The sequence below is a fragment of the Hemiscyllium ocellatum genome, chromosome 4 (genome assembly GCF_020745735.1).
Source record: "Hemiscyllium ocellatum isolate sHemOce1 chromosome 4, sHemOce1.pat.X.cur, whole genome shotgun sequence".
NCBI lineage: Eukaryota > Metazoa > Chordata > Chondrichthyes > Orectolobiformes > Hemiscylliidae > Hemiscyllium > Hemiscyllium ocellatum.
Genome location: NC_083404.1, coordinates 9,309,255 through 9,327,095, shown reverse-complemented (window position 1 = coordinate 9,327,095; position 17,841 = coordinate 9,309,255). Strand labels below are relative to the sequence as shown.

At 41.2% G+C, this 17,841-nt stretch overlaps 1 long non-coding RNA gene across 1 annotated transcript in view; it reads right to left on the bottom strand.

Moving 5' to 3' along the window:
- Positions 1 to 15,687, bottom strand: part of LOC132815286 (uncharacterized) — a 44,273-nt gene extending 28,586 nt beyond the window's left edge. The window contains exons 1-2 of the long non-coding RNA XR_009644634.1: positions 15,633 to 15,687; positions 10,797 to 10,857 (exon numbers count right to left, since the gene is read on the bottom strand). This is a non-coding gene — a long non-coding RNA (uncharacterized LOC132815286). The remainder of the gene's footprint in view (positions 1 to 10,796; positions 10,858 to 15,632) is intronic.
- Positions 15,688 to 17,841: the final 2,154 nt, after the last annotated feature.

The following is a 17,841-nucleotide window of genomic DNA, read 5'->3' as shown; positions in this document are numbered from 1 at the left end:
GGAATAACTCTGCTCAGTTCACAAAGATGAATGAAGAGCAGCAAGGTAAAGGAGGGAAACATGATGGACTGTACATCATCAATCCAATGAAGAGCTTGCCACTTTACAGGAAGATTTGAAACAACTCGCACCTAAAATAGAGCAAGCTTTGAAGAAGCAAATGCAGAAACATTGGCTTGAGCTCAAAACAAAAATGACAGACCAGCAAAAACCTGATGGAGTTGCACAGTGCACACAAGTGATTCACTTTTTAGAAGTAAATAGTAACAATGATGCTGTCATGAAAGAATTCAAGTAGGACACTGAGGAAGCCAAGCAACCACCAAAACTACAACTGGAAGTGTTCCAGGCTTCAAACAAACACCAAAGCAAGAAAGATATGCAAAGACTGGACAGTTATTACAGCAGGAGAAAGTGAGGTCTGCAGATGCTGGAGGTCGTGATACAACAGAAGGCTCAAACTTTGATGGAATTAGAAAAATCTGGGATGTAAAAACAGATGCTTAAAATAAACTGGAAACTTCTTAGGGACATAGCAGTAAATGGCAAGAAGGTTTAAACCAGTCAACAGCTTGAAGGTCAAGTGGCTAATCTGGAACAAAACTTGGCTGTGGTTCATCAGGAAAAGCAAATTCTAGGACAGCAACTGTAGGCCATGACAGAGAAACTTGACAACACAAACAGATATGTCAGATCACATCACTGATGTCTCTGACAATCAATAGCACTATCAGGAAGTATGAACAAATTGCTTGTGTGTTATTAAGTCTTGCAGACTCACTCGCTGTTGTGAACAGTTAATCATTGTCTTGGAAAGGAGGGACATGTTGTGTTTGTACCTTGTCTGAAAGGGAATTTATGTCTTTAAAACTCCATGTACGTGTACGTAACGTTGCAGCTCTGCCTGCCTGTTATTCTGCTGTGGATCTTCAAGTGATACGCACAAGTCAGTTGGATTGTTGCAATGCCTACTTCAGAACTTGTAATGTGTTTTACTGTTTCAAGTAAATTAACCCATGATTTTAATCAATCCCTGATGAATGAATAATCAACAGACCACACACACTACTATGACAATGCATTGAAGGGGTTAGAGGGGCTCTTTAGAGCACATGCATTAAATGACTAAAGGCACAAATGCCAGCAGAGGGGAAAAGGCGGGAAGGGTGCAAGAGAATCTAGAGTGAGAAGGATAGAGTCTTTAGGATGCTCCTTGTGCAAGATTCTGCAAATCAGTTTGGGAAGACAGATGCACCAATACCAGTGTCCTCAACCAGGCCAACACCCTCAGCATCGAGGCACACAACACCCTCAATCAGCTGTGATGGGCTGGACACATCATCCCCATGACCGCCGCAAGACTCCCCAAGCAGGTGGCTCCTCCCAGCTCCGAAACGGCAGGTGAGCCCCATTGGCACAGAGGAAGTGCTTCAGTGATACCCACAGGGCCTCACTGGGGAAGTGCAGTATTCCCACAGACACCTGGGAATTACTGGCCCAAGACCGTCCACAGTGGAGGAGGAGCATGTGGGAAGGATTTGAGAACCTTGAGACTTGCCATTGGGGGAATAAGTGGTAACAGAATGAGGAGTCACACCAACGTCCCAGCTACCCCTTCCTGTGACCACCACCTGCCCCCTGCCCCAAGTGTAACAGAGCCTTGGTACAGAAATGTATTGGTGAATGGAAAACCGAAGTTTAGACAATTTGAAGGTTAGGTTCCCAAAAATTGCTGTCTCCATCGGATCATGACGTTGTCAGACTGGCTTTAAACTTGATGAAGAACAAAACATACCTGGGAGCTCGAATTTTGAACTTTTTCTTATACTGCAATTAGCCTGCATATGTGTTCTCAAAAATAAATATGACTATTTTAATATTTATATCTTGATAGTAAAATAAATATGAGGATAAAGTCCAAGAAAAATTGGTCTCATTTTATTAAAATTTGCAGAAATATTTTTTCCATGATATTTACGGCACATATGAATCATTATCTATCAATGTGCAACAGAGATTATATTAGATTTCCTAAAGTTTGGAGAGGGTATAATCCATCATCAAATCTAAATCTGTTCATAGTTATGAAAAGACTGGAGACATATTGTTGTATAGTGACATTCAATTGTAACCACAAGGTACATAAAAGAGAAACAAATCAATAACAACGTAAATATTCATGTTCACCTCATCCTTTTATAACCTGCACTTGTTGCTGGTCACTGTTTGGAAGCACTTTCTGTATTGCAGGTACAAACACTCAGTAAGTCTTTCATACAATTGCTGATCTCTTGTGGCATTGCTCCCAGTATGTAGACTGATGCAAATTATAATGATCAGGTGAAATTGTGTTCAATACGTCTCGTTTCTTAAAGATAATTAATGGGGGATAAGTCCACTTAGAGGTCTTCTCAGTTGAGGACAATTACTGAGAGAGATTTTGTAGGTTGGTAGCTGTTTGGAAATCTTCAGCCCCCCTGCATCTGGAGTGAATTCCAACAAGTAGCATGTGAATGACTGCACAAAAAAGACATTTGAAGAGCAGCATCCAACAGATATCAGGAGTAAGATTTTGACATGAAATTTCATAGGGAATATTCCTCCTATGACACTGTAACTTTGCCAATTGTCTGCAGGGAAGTCGGCCATTAAGTGGGATGAAACCACCAGATAAATAATTGTCTATAACTTACAACCTTACTTTACCAAGTGAACTACTGAAGTGCCGTTAGACAACCTTTATTTTCTGGAGTCATAGAGTTATAGAGATACACAGCACAGAAACAGACCCTTCGGTCCAATTCATCCGTGCCAACCAGATATGAATTAATCTTGTCCCATTTACTAGCATTTGGCCCATATACCTCTAAACCCTTCCTATTCATATACCCATCCAGATGCCTTTTAAATGTTGTCATTGTACTAGCCTCCACCACTTCCTCTGGCAGCTCATTCCATACACGTACCACCTGCTAGATGAAAAGGTTTCTCCTTAGGTCTCTTTTATATCTTTCCCCTTTCACCCTAAACCTATGCCCTCTAGTTCTGGACTCCCCCACCCCAGAGAAAAGACTTTGTCTATTTATTCTAAACCTATACCCCTCGTGATTTTATAAACCTCTTTAAGGTCACCCCTCAGACGCTCCAGGGAAAATAGCCCTGTCTACTCAACTTCTCCCCATAGCTCAAACCCTCCAACCCTTGTAAATTCTTCCTAAACCCTTTCAAGTTTCACAACATCCTTCTTACAACAGGGAGACAGAATTGCACACATAATCAATGTCCTGTACAGTCGCAACATGACATCCGAATCCAATCCAGAATATACATGTGAAACAGAGACTATCAGATCATTAAGTGTCGAACATGGGAATATTGGAATACAGGAACAGGAGTAAGCCATTCAGACCTTTGAGCCGGTTCTGTCATTTAATGAGATTGTGGTTGACCTCCATATACTTGTCTTTGGCCCATGTACTTTAATACCTTTGCTTAACAAAAACCTATCTATCTCACTTTTAAAACTAACTAGGCATCATAAATGGTCTTTCTGAAAATTCCTTCTGCTATTTTCAGGCATATGAATGATGGGCAGCAGGGTGGCTCAGTGGTTAGGCCTACTGCCTCACAGTGCCAAGGACCTGGGTTTAATTCCTGCCTCACATGACTATGTGGAGTTTGCACACACTCTCCCCGTCTGCTGGGTTTGCTCCAGTTTCCTCCCACAATCCAAAGATGTGCAGGTCAGGTGAATTAGCCATGCTAAATTGCCCATCATGTTAATGCATTCGTCAGGGATAAATATAGGATAAAGGAATGGGTTACTCTTCGGAGGGTCAGTGTGGACTTGTTGGGCCGAAGGGCCTGTTTCCATACTGTTAGAAATCTAAATGTGTTCTTATTGAGTTTTTATATGACCACACCAGAACTATTATACAGTTTCATTCAAGGTTCATTCATCACATGATGCCAGACTAATCATTTCGATAGATCGCTATAATGGATTGACAATTTAAATTGAAATGTTGGTTGAGCCTCCCAATGTGTATTTTTCACTATGAGCAATGTGATTTGTGTGTCCCAATTCATTCAGTCCCACAACGTCTGCAGACGATAAATAATTTCCAGATGTAGTCGAGAAAACATGCTTGTTTTTTTAGTATTGTCATGTGTGAATCCCCAATATGGGTAGTCAAAATATCACTGTGTGTGCATTGTAATGAGGCTTGTGTTCCTTAATGAACTGTTGAAATGTTTCCTTTCCTGTAATGAGAGATCTGGGAATGTCAAATTCTCATTTATACAGAGATAACATATCAGATAAATAGCTCCAACGTATTTCTTACTGACTCACTAAGTGACTGTGCTGATTGTGTGTTATCAAAAGATTTTCCAATTATATACTTGATAGTGAGTTTGCATGACTGAATCAGCTCATTATCTGAAGATCTTTTGAGTGACTGGACTGAAAAAATCTGTTATAAAGGTGTTTCAACCTTACATTTCCAGAACTTTATTCAGTTTCAGAGTAAACAGAATTTAATGGGGGTGTAGTTTTCTAAGTCCCAATGCATTAGTGCTGGTAATATGTGGTGTGGAGGGATTTCTGGTCCATATGCTTTTAGATTAGATTACTTACAGTATGGAAACAGGCCCTTCGGCCCAACAAGTCCACTCCAACCCACCGAAGCGCAACCCACCCATACCCCTACATTTACCCCTTACCTAACACTACGGGCAATTTAGCATGGCCAATTCACCTGACCCGCACATCTTTGGACTGTGGGAGGAAACCGGAGCACCCACAGGAAACCCACGCAGACATGGGGAGAATGTGCAAACTCCACACAGTCAGTCGCCTGAGTCGGGAATTGAACCCGGGTCTTTGGCACTGGTGTCTATTTCCCAATGGAGCAGGAAAGGATGGCCCAGGAGTTAAAAAAATAAAGGGAAAAGATCGGGGACAACTACCAGTAGGTGGTGTCATAAAGGATCTTTGTTTTCATCTGCCACAGCATTCATTTCCAGTATAATGGCTCATCTGTCATCTGAGCATTTACTTCTTATAAGTAAAGTAGGGAGAATGTAGTGATTGGAATGAGGGCCAAGTTGATGTCATTGACTCTGAGAGTCTTGATTGACCGAGCTTAATCCCAATCAAGGAGCCCTGGCTGACAGATATAAACAGGAGATTTGTCTCACACCTGCACACACACAACATGGGTGCTGGGGAAAAATAAGCACAAAAAAACCCAGGAGATGCAGAGAGTCTCCTCGCTCTCGGGACTGGCTCTGAGCTGACTGGTCAGAACCTGTGTACTGTGCATGTGTAAACAAAGGGTGACTTGGTGATGGGATACCGGCCTCTGTGCAGTTATTTCTGAGAGGATACCAGATTCAGTGCTACATTCTCCTATTATGTGAGAATTTCCTTTGAGTAGTAACAGCAGTGGGACAAGAAACATAAGAATTTGTTCCATAAACTACCTCTCAATGACATATTCGGTCACCAACACGGCATTTGCAGAAGGTTCTCATCTAATATTGTCCCACGAAATATTGTTTTGTGTTGATCTCCAATGATACCCTGTATTTACATTGTCCTTATGTTTCTTTCAGTTTTGAATATTCTTTATTGTTTTCCAAATGAGTGCACAGAGAAGGTCACTCGTACACATTCAGATACAATAAAAATGTCAGCAATGAGACAACGTGCTATTATTTAGTTTTTATTTACTAATTAAAAATGCAAATAGCCACATCTGATTTCACATTTGTTCACCTGTGGCGAGTGAATAATATTGGACAATGTTACTTTATGGAATGAAATCATAAAATAGTTACAATGCAGAAAGTTCTACTTGAACTATCACACCTGTGCTGGCAATTCATTTATGTTACTCCCCAAAAACTTTCCCTACAGCTTTCCACTGTTCCTCTTCAAGGCAGGATTTCAATTCAATTTCGAAAGCCATGTTTGAAACTGCCTTGGGTCTGAGTATTTCAGAATCTAACCACTTGCTGTGTACGAAGGGGTTTGCTCAGGTTGCCATTGTTTCTTTTGCAAAATTCTTCAACTGGTGTTCTCTGCTTTTTGATCCTTTCACAATGGGATAGTTTAGTTGTGTAGAATTGTAACGTTTATAGTTCTCTCGCAAGTTAAACAGTTGTCCAGTTAGTTCTTAAAATGTTGGCAAAACATCATGATTGCAGAAAAGTTGATTCTTATTAATTGTAAATTACTACTTTTTGTTCACATATAGACCAAAGTTGACAAGAGTAAATTGACCAGAAATGTACAGCCAGTGGATTATAATTAATTTTAATCAATATAACTTTGCAAAGAGGTGAATTTGATGAATTAAAATTTATTATATCTCCATGCGGTAAATGGTTTCGGACACAAATATTTCCTGAGACTCATTAATTCTACCCCCACATCCATGCTTGACTCCAGAGATGTGGCAGGTGTAACTGGCTTCATAAAGGGAGAAATTCATGTTTATGGAAACTATTGAGATATTTCCTCCTACTCCATGGCAGGAAAAATTATTGGCACATGTGTACCATCTCCACCAGAGGGCAGATGTACAGTGGTGTGCAGGAGAATAATTGGGATTGTTACAGACAGTGTCACTGTTACTTGTACTGTTTGAAAAGTGAAATGCCAAAATGTTTCAATTGAATAGAAAACAATATTACTCAATATTGTTCCAGATTACAGTCTGTATCAATGAAAATGGATGGAATTGAAAAATTAAATTACAAACCCATCATTGATAAGGAGGCCATTTAGACACCGAGCCAAGGATTATGCTGTACAGTAAAACTATTTGTGATCATCGCTATCATGCTGTCTTATCAGGGTAAAAAACTCTGGGGTCATTTTCTTTTCTCCTTACATGGCGAGAACTACAAGAGTGAATTACTAAAATAAGGAAAATAATTAGAAAATATTCTGTACCATTTGTGACTCCTCATACAGTATATGGAAGTGGTCCATGTTCAAATGTGACATAATCTGGACAGTACCCAGGCTTCAGCTAACAAGTGGTGAGTAACCTGCACAAGTACCATGCAGCAACCATATCCAATAAGAGAGACAGCCCCATGACATTTTGGAGTTTACTGTTGACCAGTAAGTCAACTGGACTCACAACATAAACGCAATGACTGCAACAGCAGATCCAAGACTAGGAATACTACAGTGAACAATGTTGCATGAAAGCCTGCCCACTGTCTACAAGGCACAACTGAGCAGTGTGATTGAATACACCCCACTTGCCTGGATGGATGCAACTCCAACAATATTCAGGAAACTTGATGCCATTCAGAACAAGACAACCTACTTGATTGGTACCACATCCACTCCTTCCACCACCAACATTCAATAGCAGCAGTATGTACTATCTACATGACACACTTCAGAAATTCACCAAAGATCTTTACAACAGCACCTTCCAAATCCATGACCATTTCCATCTAGAAGGACAAGGGCAGCAGATACATTGGGGAACACCACCATTTGTAAGTTACCTTCCAAGCCACGCACCATCCCCCTGGAACCTTATAGAGGTTTACAAAATTATGAGGGGCATGGATAGGGTAAATAGGCAAAGTCTTTTCCCTGAGGTTGGGGAGTCCAGAACTAGAGGGCATAGGTTTAGGGTGAGAGAGGAAAGATATAAAAGAGACCTTCGGGGCAACTTTTTCACATAGAGAGTGCTATGTGTATGGAATGAGCTGCCAGAGGAAGTGGTGGAGGCTGGTACAATGGCAACATTTAAAAGGCATCTGGATGGGTATATGAATAGGCAGGGTTTGGAGGGTTATGAGCCGGGTGCTGGCAGGTGGGACTAGACTAGGTTGGGATATCTGGTCGGCATGAATGGGTTGGACCAAAGGGTCCGTTTCCATGCTGTGCATCTCTATGACTCTATATCACCGTTCCTTCACTGTTGCTGGGTTAAAATCCTGGGATTCCCTTCCTAATAGCATTGTGCGTCTGCCTACATCACATGGACTGCAGCGGTTCAAGAAGGCAGCTCACCATCACCTTCTCAAGGGCAACTAGTGATGGACAATAAATGCTGACCCAGCCAGCGATACTATGTGCCATGAGTGAATAAAAAAAAGTCTCGACACAATGGACATGATGGTAATACCAATGATATTTCTTGCTGTGCCACAAAGAATAGTGAGAGAAATATCTGTGATCGGTTTTTAAATCGCTTCTCATGAGTTTCCTCAATCTTTCTGTTTGGCACTTTCTGCAATTGGCCTGAGCAATCCTAAGAGAGTTCATCTGTGGATGTGTCTGCTGTGCCCCTTTGCATCCACGGTGACTTACATCCAGATTGGGAGATTCAGCAGCTCCTCCGTCACAAAGATGGAGCATAAGAGTTTTAGATACGAGAAAGAACAGGCGAGTTTATTACATAAGGTAAAAAACCAAAGAAGTACTGGGAATCTGAAACAAAAACGGAAATTGTTGGAGAAACTCAGCAGGTCTGGCAGCAGCTGTGGAGAGAGAAACAGAATGAATATTTTGCGTCCAGTGACCCTTCTTCCGAACATGAAGGTGAGTACGAAGATGAGTACTTCTGTCTCGTGGCCAAGGTTTATACCTCCATGTAAGTCACTGGCAGGTAGATGATGTGCCTATGTACTACTTGGTTAACTGCAGAGCCTTGCTTTGTGCAAACTAGTTTCAATATCCCTTACATTACAACAATGTCTTCAATTCATTGGCTGGCATTTAGGATGTCAATGTTATGAAAATGCACTGCAATGTTTCTGAAACTGTGTGAGCTAGGCTGTGGCTATATCATAAATCTACCTTGTTCACACACTGCACTGATGGTAATTCATTAAGTCCTGATTTAAAACTCTTGTCCTTGTCTTCATGTTGCTGCATGGGCTCATTCCTTTCTGTCTCTGTAACCTCCTCCAGGGCTATAACCCTCTAAGAGCTTTACAGTCCTTCAGTCCTTGGTATTGCTATGTTCCTGTCCCACCAAAGATGCCATATCTTTATCTATCCTGCCCTAAAGTCTGAACTTCACTTCTTAAACTTTTCCACCTTTACTCCTATAAAGTTATGCTTAAAATCTACCTCCTTTGCCAAGCTTTAGATCACTAGTGTTCTGAGCTAGGGTATCTCGACCCGAAATATTAATTCTAATTTCTCTCCACAGATGTTCCCAGACTTGCTGAGCTTTTACAACAATTTCAGTTCTTGTTTCTGATTTAGAGAATCCGTAGTTCCTTTAGTTTTTATTTAGATCACCAGTTCTAATGTCCCCTTCTTAGGCTGATGCTCTTGTGAGATGCCTTGGAATGTTTTAACCATGTTACAGTGCCATCCAAATGCACTTTGTTGCTGTTGCTAATCAACTCCATAATCTTACACATTTGCATTAGGTAATTGTCAGTGGAACTTTTTCATGTTAAGCTTTTATAAAGTAAGACTGACTGAATATTGTCATGAATGTTAAATGAATCACAGTCAAATTTATTAATTATCAAGAACAGTCCAAAGATGTGCGGGTCAGGTGAATTGGCCATGCTAAATTGCCCGTAGTGTTAGGTAAGGGGTAAATGTAAGGGTATGGGTGGGTTGCGCTTCGGCGGGTCGGTGTGGACTTGTTGGGCCGAAGGGCCTGTTTCCACACTGTAAGTAATCTAATCTAAACATCAAATAAACACTGATCTAGCTGATCCCTGTTTCTTCACTGATACTGGGACAAAACCCTGGAATTTCCTTCTGAACAGCACTGATAGTGTCTCTAAAACCTAAAAGAAAGGCAGCTTTTGATTAGATTAGATTCCCTAAAGTGTGGAACAGGCCTTTCAGCCTAACAAGTCCACAGCGACCCTTCGAAGAGTAACCCACCCAGACCCATTTCCCTCTGACTAATGGTCCTAACACTATGGCCAATTCAGCTGACCTGCACGTCTTTGGAGTGTGGGAGGAAACCCTCACAGACACAGGGGGAATATACAAACTCCATATACACAGTCACCTGAGGCAGGAATCAACCCTGGGTCCCTAGCGCTATGAGGCAACATTGCTAACCGCTGAACTACCAAGTTGCCCGTTCCAGGGCAGTTAGGGATGGGCAATAAATGCGAGCCTTGCCAGCAATGCCCACATCCTGTGAATTAATTTCTAAAACTACAAGATTTTGTTTTCAGCTTGTGAAGTTATCTACATCCTTTGCAACTTTTCATCTTGACACTGTTTGCCTGAGTAGATAAAGGAAAAAGCAATTTTGCAAAAGCAAAATTAACACCATCAATCATTGTGGAGATAGAGATGTAAATTTATAACATTAAAAAGGGTACAAAGCCAACAATTAGCTGTTAACAAAGGCAATAATTATTAAAGATTATTGGCTGGATTTTCCTCTTGGTAGTTGACAGAGGTTTCTTTTTTGGAGGTAATTACATTGAAAATTCACATAATTACTGCTGCCAATGTGATAATGTGCAACTTCACACTGTCATTGTGGGGATAAATTTAGCTGATCATTCAAATGCCTGCTGAAGTCAAACTACATCAATTTACAGTTTTCCTTATTCCTGAACTGATCAGAAAGCCCAGGTTTGAATTTTTTTTTTTGTTTTGCTTAGCTGAGCTCAGCTGGAGTGAGTGCAGAGATACTGGATTTACCCGCAGGGTCTCTAATCTACAGAGGACATAAAAACAGTCAGGATTCTGACTCCTGATCACTGTCAACAAAGTATTGAGCTTTACTTTAGTGCCTCACATAAAGCTGCCTCAGAATACTTACAGTCAAGGCTCACCCACTTGTCTGAGGGTTAGTGGAATATGACAATCAATACTCCGACAGCCTACAGGAAGGAAGGACAGAATTGATTTTAATAAAAGTAACAGTTTCAATAAGAATCATTTGATTGCTATATTTATGACCAGTGATATCCATCCTTAAGAAGTGGAATAGATAACAGAAGGGAAAATAAAGGTCTAGTTTCCATGGTAACATGTGGAGGTGGTTTTAAAATTTAGCTGGTAATTTGTGGATTCAAAAACATGTTTCCACACGTTGTGAATGAAATGGTGCCTGGGTGGAAAATGCCTGCAGTCTCCTCAGATAGCTCTAGTGAATATCTGGAGCATGCCAGGCAGGAAGGTTTGAATGGTACTAGAAAAGCACAGTAGGTCTAGCAGCATCTGAGGAACAGGAAAATTGACATTTCGAGTAAAAGCCCTTCATCAGGATGATGAAGGGCTTTTGCCCGAAATGTCGATTTTCCTGCTTCTACGTTGCTGCCTGATCTGCTGTGTTTTTCCAGCATCACTCTGATCTTGACTCTATTCTCCAGCATCTGCAGTACCCACTATTACCTAGGAGGAAGGTTTACTTAGATGGCACAGTAGTGCTGTAAGGTCACCAGTACAGATGCTATTAATGGTCTCACCACACTTGGACGAAGGAGGGCAAAATCAGAATATTTGTTCTTTTATAGCTCTTACGTCAACACTTGATGAGAAAGTGATTAGTAACATGAAGTCTGTCAAGGCTCATTGAATCATAAGAAAGCACCCTGAAGAGAGGAAAGGAGGAAGAAGCAATATAATGGAAAGGAGAACTCGGTTTCTGAAGGCTTTGCTGTAGACAACACGTAACACTCAGCCATTAGCCTCATCACAGTTATGTTCTCAAGTCAAAAAAGCCATAATTTATTCACTCCAAAACATCAATTTGCATTCATATAGTATCTTTAACATCACTAAATCTCCAAAGATGATTTACAGGAGCATTACAAAAATAAATGACGCATAGATGCAGAAAAGGAGAAGTAACAATTGATGGGAGAATGTGGATGTGAGGTGGAAGGCATATCTTGAGATCACATGTGACACCAAGGTCGTGAACACATTAGTTTAATCTCCAATAGAAGCAAAATACTGCAGATGCTGGAGATATTCTGAGGAAGGGTCATCAGACCCGAAACGTTAACCCTGATTTCTCTTCACAGATTCTGCCAGACCTGCTGAGCTTATCCACCAACTTCTGTTTATGATCCTGGAGATATTCAGACAATGTGGCAGCATCTGTGGGGGAAGAAATAGAGTTGCAACTGCTGCAAAGTTAACGTTTCACATCCAATGACTCTTCTTCAATTGCATTCCCAGGAAGAGTCAAGTGACTCAAAATGTTAACTTCTTTTTTAACCATGGATGCAGACAGATCTGCTATGTTTCTCCAATACTTTCTCATTTCTACTTCTGGTTGTTGTCAGGGATAGTGTAACTGGGAAATGGGGTTTGGAACTGGAATTGATCTCAGTATTTATTTGGAGGAAGTTTCTGTACTGAATATCTGAAATGCAGTCTAATATTTTAGTACCAGTGGAGGCATCAAGACAGGTGATACTGAGCTAGACCTTGGTTCTGTCAGCGTGGATATGATAACGAGCTTGTAAAAAATTATGACACTGACAATACAGCCTCCCTCAATGCTGTTCTAAATATAAATCAAGATAATGTTCCCTAGTCCTGGAATGAATCAAACAGATACAAAACTAAATGAGAATGAGACAGCCTGATCACTGTGCTTCAGTTTTACACAAGTATAGCTTAATGATATGCAGCCATCTTCAAAAGTTTCCAGATCACTTTGTTGCTTAAGAGATTCTAAAATTAAGAATTTAAGATGAGCCTAAGTCAGACCTTCACAACTCCTTTTCAATGATAACAAATTTTATGTTTCACACAGTGTGTGTTGTGTGTGTGGGTACACCTGCACACAATCTACAAGCAGACTTATTCAAGTTTACAGTACTGTGAAATATCAGCAGAATAATGCAGTGGTACCTGATCCAATTGGGTCAAATGCAAACATAGCACTAATAGACTCATAGAGTGATAGAAACGTACAGCATAGAAACAGACCCTTTGGTCCAACTCATCCATGCAGACCAGATTTCCTAACCTAATCTAATACTATTTGCTAGCACTTGGTCCATATCCCATCTTAAGCCTTCCAATTCATATACCCATCCAGATGCCTTTTAAATGTTGTAATTGTACCAGCCTCCACCACTTTCTCTGGCAGCTCATCCATACACGTTACATCCACCGTGTGAAAAAAATGCCCCTTAGGTCCCTTTTAAATTTTTCCCCTCGCATCCTAAACCTATGCCCTCCAGTTTTGGGCCCACCCACCCCAGCGAAAAGACCTTGTCTATTTATCCTATCCATGCCCCTCATGTTTTTATAAACCTCTATAAGGTCACCCCTCAGTCTCTGACATTCCAGGGAAAACAGCCCAAGCCTATTCACCCTCTCCCTATAGCTCAAATCCTCCAACCCTGGCAACAGCCTTGTAAATCCTTTTTGAACCCTTTCAAGTTTCACACCATCCTTCTGATGGGAGGGATACCAGAATTGCATGCAATATTCCAAAAGTGGTCTAATCACTGTCCTGTACAACTGCAACATGACCTCCCAACTCCTGTACTCAATGCTCTGACCAGCAGATAGAATATGGTAGTACTGTATAGAGTATGGTACATGCTTGGGTTGCAAAGGGCTACTGATAAGGTGAAGCTTTTGTTCAGATTGTCATGAGGCAGCACAGCAAACTGGTGGCACTTCTAGAAGTGATGAGAGAGAAGAGGTCAGAGGGAATCCAGGCTCCATCGCATAGGGGATGTTTATCACTGCAGTGGTGTTGTCTTGTGTGTCCATTGGAGACAGCTCCACCACACTTGGAAGGCCAACAGGCAGGGAAGCTGCAGATCAGTGTTTGTGCCCATCTATAGGAACCTGCTACCTCACAGGAGATCGGGTGAGAAACCTTCAAATTACTGGAGATGAGGGAGGAGGCCATTGTGGTTCTGCACATGGCCCATGGGAGGGTCATGCAATTCCACTGGTTAACTCCAGGTGCTATAGGAATGAAGACCATGACCACAGATGTGCACACATCATTGTCTGCCACCTCCACACAGTCCCCTTTGTGGATCTGCAATGAGTCTCATGCGCTACACCCAGTCTCTCTGCAGTTCGGCTGGTGGAGGATAGTGGAGGATGGCTTGGTCACACAGATACACAGGCTATAAGGCCAGCAGCCAAGGAAGAAGAGAGGTCAGTAGAAATCTAAGTGAGGTAATCTTCATCACTGCAGAGCAGAGGAGCACCAGTGCATGTTCAGAATGCACACTAACTATCTCCAGATGGCCAAGAGGCAATGTTGGACATGAATACAGCTTTCTGAAGAGGCAGTCATTCACCTGTACCTCTGAGGCCTTGGAGGGAACCCATGCCAGTCATCCACAGGGTATCCGTGACTCTGAACCTCTTCACCAGTAGCTCATTTCAGGTCTCCAAAGGGGAACATGTGTGATATTTCCCAGGATGTAGCACACTGGTGCATGTGGAGCTGAGCTATGCCAGGGGGGTGGGCAACAAATTCATTAGAACCACAACAGATGCTGCTGGCTTGGCCACTTGGGAAGTGGACGTCAAGGTCAGTGCCTGACTCCCACAGATACAGAAATAACTCCACACACGTGACCATTCAGGATATCTGGGAACTGCCAGCTGCATTTGTCAATCAGAAGGAGTTTCACTCTTTCATGTTCAAGTTGTCTAGGATCACCGGAAGGGAAGTTATACAGGTTGGCATTCATTTCTCAGGGACTCCCATTGGTTATGCATCTAAAGGAGGTCCCAGCTGCCACAGCTCTGTGTGGTCAAGTGGAAGGTTGGATCCTGTCTACCAAAGGGTTATCTCCTTCAAATGTGGCAAATGACTCCGGTGCATCAGCCCCAAAACTGTGTCAGGAGTGTTACCCTGCTCACTGCCCAACAAGAGCACTCAGAGAGCAGACTATCGATCTGTTCAAAATGCCCATCCAATGCCATAACCAATCAGAGCTTCATAAGAGCTGCCACACAGGATTCTCAGGATTGTTGTCATCTGCTGTACCTTACATAGAAAAGTACAGCACAGAACAGGCCCTTAGGCCCACAATGTTGTGTCGAGGTTTAATCCTAATGTAAAATATAATAACTTGACTACGCACCCCTCAACTCATTGCTATCCATGTGCAATAGGATGATGCTGTAAAAAGAGGAAAGAATAGTCAAATTGTGGACATGGACAAGTAGCTAAACTGCTGCGATGGGGATGTATGTGGAGAATGCTCTCCCAGATGTAGCTGGGCTATCAGGGCAATGCCATCTTCATTTGTTTCTGACACACCCACCTGACCATCATGTCCTTGCTTTGTTTATTCTAATTGCCCTGCCACGTCTGCCAGCCCCCACTCAGAGCAATTTCTACTCCCTGGAACATCAACAATTGTGGACCGTTCTCTCTCAGGACGAAAGGTGACTCTCAAACCTGTACCTCCACTCCCCAGCCCCAGGATACTGGCTTTTTACAAACAGTCAAATCAGCGAGGCTATCATCAACAAGCTTCTTGTTCCATAGCTTCATGGTCAACTCCATGAGTGCACAAGTATCACGTCATTTCTCACTGTCATGAAGTCATTCCTTCAAGGGGACACCAGTAGATGCTGCATCCACAGTTATGTCTCATTAGCTTGGGAATGCAAAACATACCATACACATTACCGAGCAATAATGACTAACCTCTAATACACCACCACATTTTTGCTAATGCAGGTGACATGTTTCTCAATCCCCTTCATTCAGCAACAACAGCTGAATATAAAGCATATCAAGGCAAAATATGTATGGTCACCTGGTAATTAATAGTGTTTGCGGTTGTTTGTTATTTTTAGATATTATCATCATACATTGTGAGTAATAGAAACAGATTTTGTGTTTTACCCCATGGTGTAAGTAATGAATACACAGAGAAAAGTCATACATATCAGCTCAAAGGAGGTCGTCCCAACAAATGCATATCATGTACACAATAATTAGGGAACAAATACAATGTGATGTCTATATACAGAAAAGTCTCAACACCCAAGCCACTATTGTACCTTCTATACGTGTTAATCACTACAGTCTTGTTGTGATCCTGACATCAGCTACTGAGATAGAAGACTGCACAGTGATCTCCCACTGCGCTATTGCATGTGGGACATATAGCCAGTGCATTAACTTAATATTTACACTGAGATTGTACCTGACACATAAACAGATGCGCTATCCACTTCCAGTTCTGCAGTTTGGAATATTTTCCCAACGACCATGAGATTTTGGAGTGAAACAATCAGTCAGAACTTCACCATTCAATATTTGTGTTTTTTTCATTAAGAAATGGATCAACCTACTCCAAAATTTAGGAAGTGGGTGAATATACCGCAGTTTAAGTACCACAGCTTTCCCCCCCCAGATTGTTTTGGCTTATTTCCTGATTGCATTGGTACAGTCAGTTCTTTTATAACCTACTTCTGTCCTTCAAGATAACCTTTGTGCTTGAGAAATTCTAATATGCTGCTTACATTGATATGACAACAAATCACATCAAAACATTCAGTGAAATTCTCAAGTGCCATGATTGTTTTTTATGTAAACATTGCTGAAGCAAAGGTATACTTTCTGATTGACAAAGCCCAGGAATGAATGTTTAATACATTTATTTGGAATTAATCAGTTGACTATTTTTGATAGAACATTAACTGAAATAAAACTAAAAATGACTGCCTGAAATGGACTAAATATGAGTATTGTGTAAGTGTGAGAAATGCTTTGAACTTATAGGAAATATGTGATAGAGTTTATTCTTCTTTTTTTAATTTTCCTGTCTGCTCTTGGAAATATGAAAAAACTGGCCAAGAAATTATTTGCATTTAAACGTGTCAACTTGATTTTGTGTCTATCAATTAAAATAAATGGAAAATTGACCAGGTTCTATTATTTAGGAGTTGAAAAATGTGGTGCTGGCAAAACACAGCAGGCCAGGCAGCATCCGAGGAGCAGGAGAATTGACGTTTCAGGCATAAGCCCTTCTTCAGGAATCATTCCTGAAGAAGGGCTTATGCCCGAAATGTCAATTCTCCTGCTCCTCAGATGCTGCCTGGCCTGCTGTGTTTCTCCAGCACCACATTTTTCAACTCTGGTACTCCAGCATCTGCAGTCCTCACTTTCTCCTCTATTATTGAGGAGGCATGCATGACGTTTCTCTGTGTATTCGTTATTTACACCATGGGGTAAAACACAAAATCTGTTTCTATTATTCACAGTGTATGATGATGATATCTAAAAATAACAAACAACCACAAACACTATTAATTACCAAGGGGGACCATACATATTCTTTCCATCTATGTTAAATGATTAACATGGTGTGAGAGGAAGATTGATAATTTGATGTAATTCAATGCTGTAAAATCATATTAGTGCATGTGTAAATCTTGATTGTGATGATTCTTCCCAATTCAAATGAAAGGAAATTTCACGAAGAAATGCTGAAGTACATGTCACTGTTCAGAATCTAGCAGATCATTCAAAAAATTGTATTTAACTTTGATTTGTGAATAATGCTTTAATAATGACTTATGGCAATTAGTTCAATAGCATCTATTGTTCATATTTTTCCATGTTTGTATTATATTGTACTTGTTTGGTAAAATCCCTTACACAAACAATAGGCAACAATAGACCATTGTACTTTTGTCTGATTTCTCCTGGAAGCAATGAGTTCAGTTTAGTGCAAGCTGCCCTGTGGTCCTCCTTAGACTGGCCATTCTCCATTGGCTGTCTTAGAGTCATAGAATTGTACGACATGGAATTAGACACTTCAGTCCAATTCATCCATGCCGACCAGATATCCTAAATTAATCTAGTCCCATTTGCCAGCACTTGGCCCATATCCCTGTAAACCCTT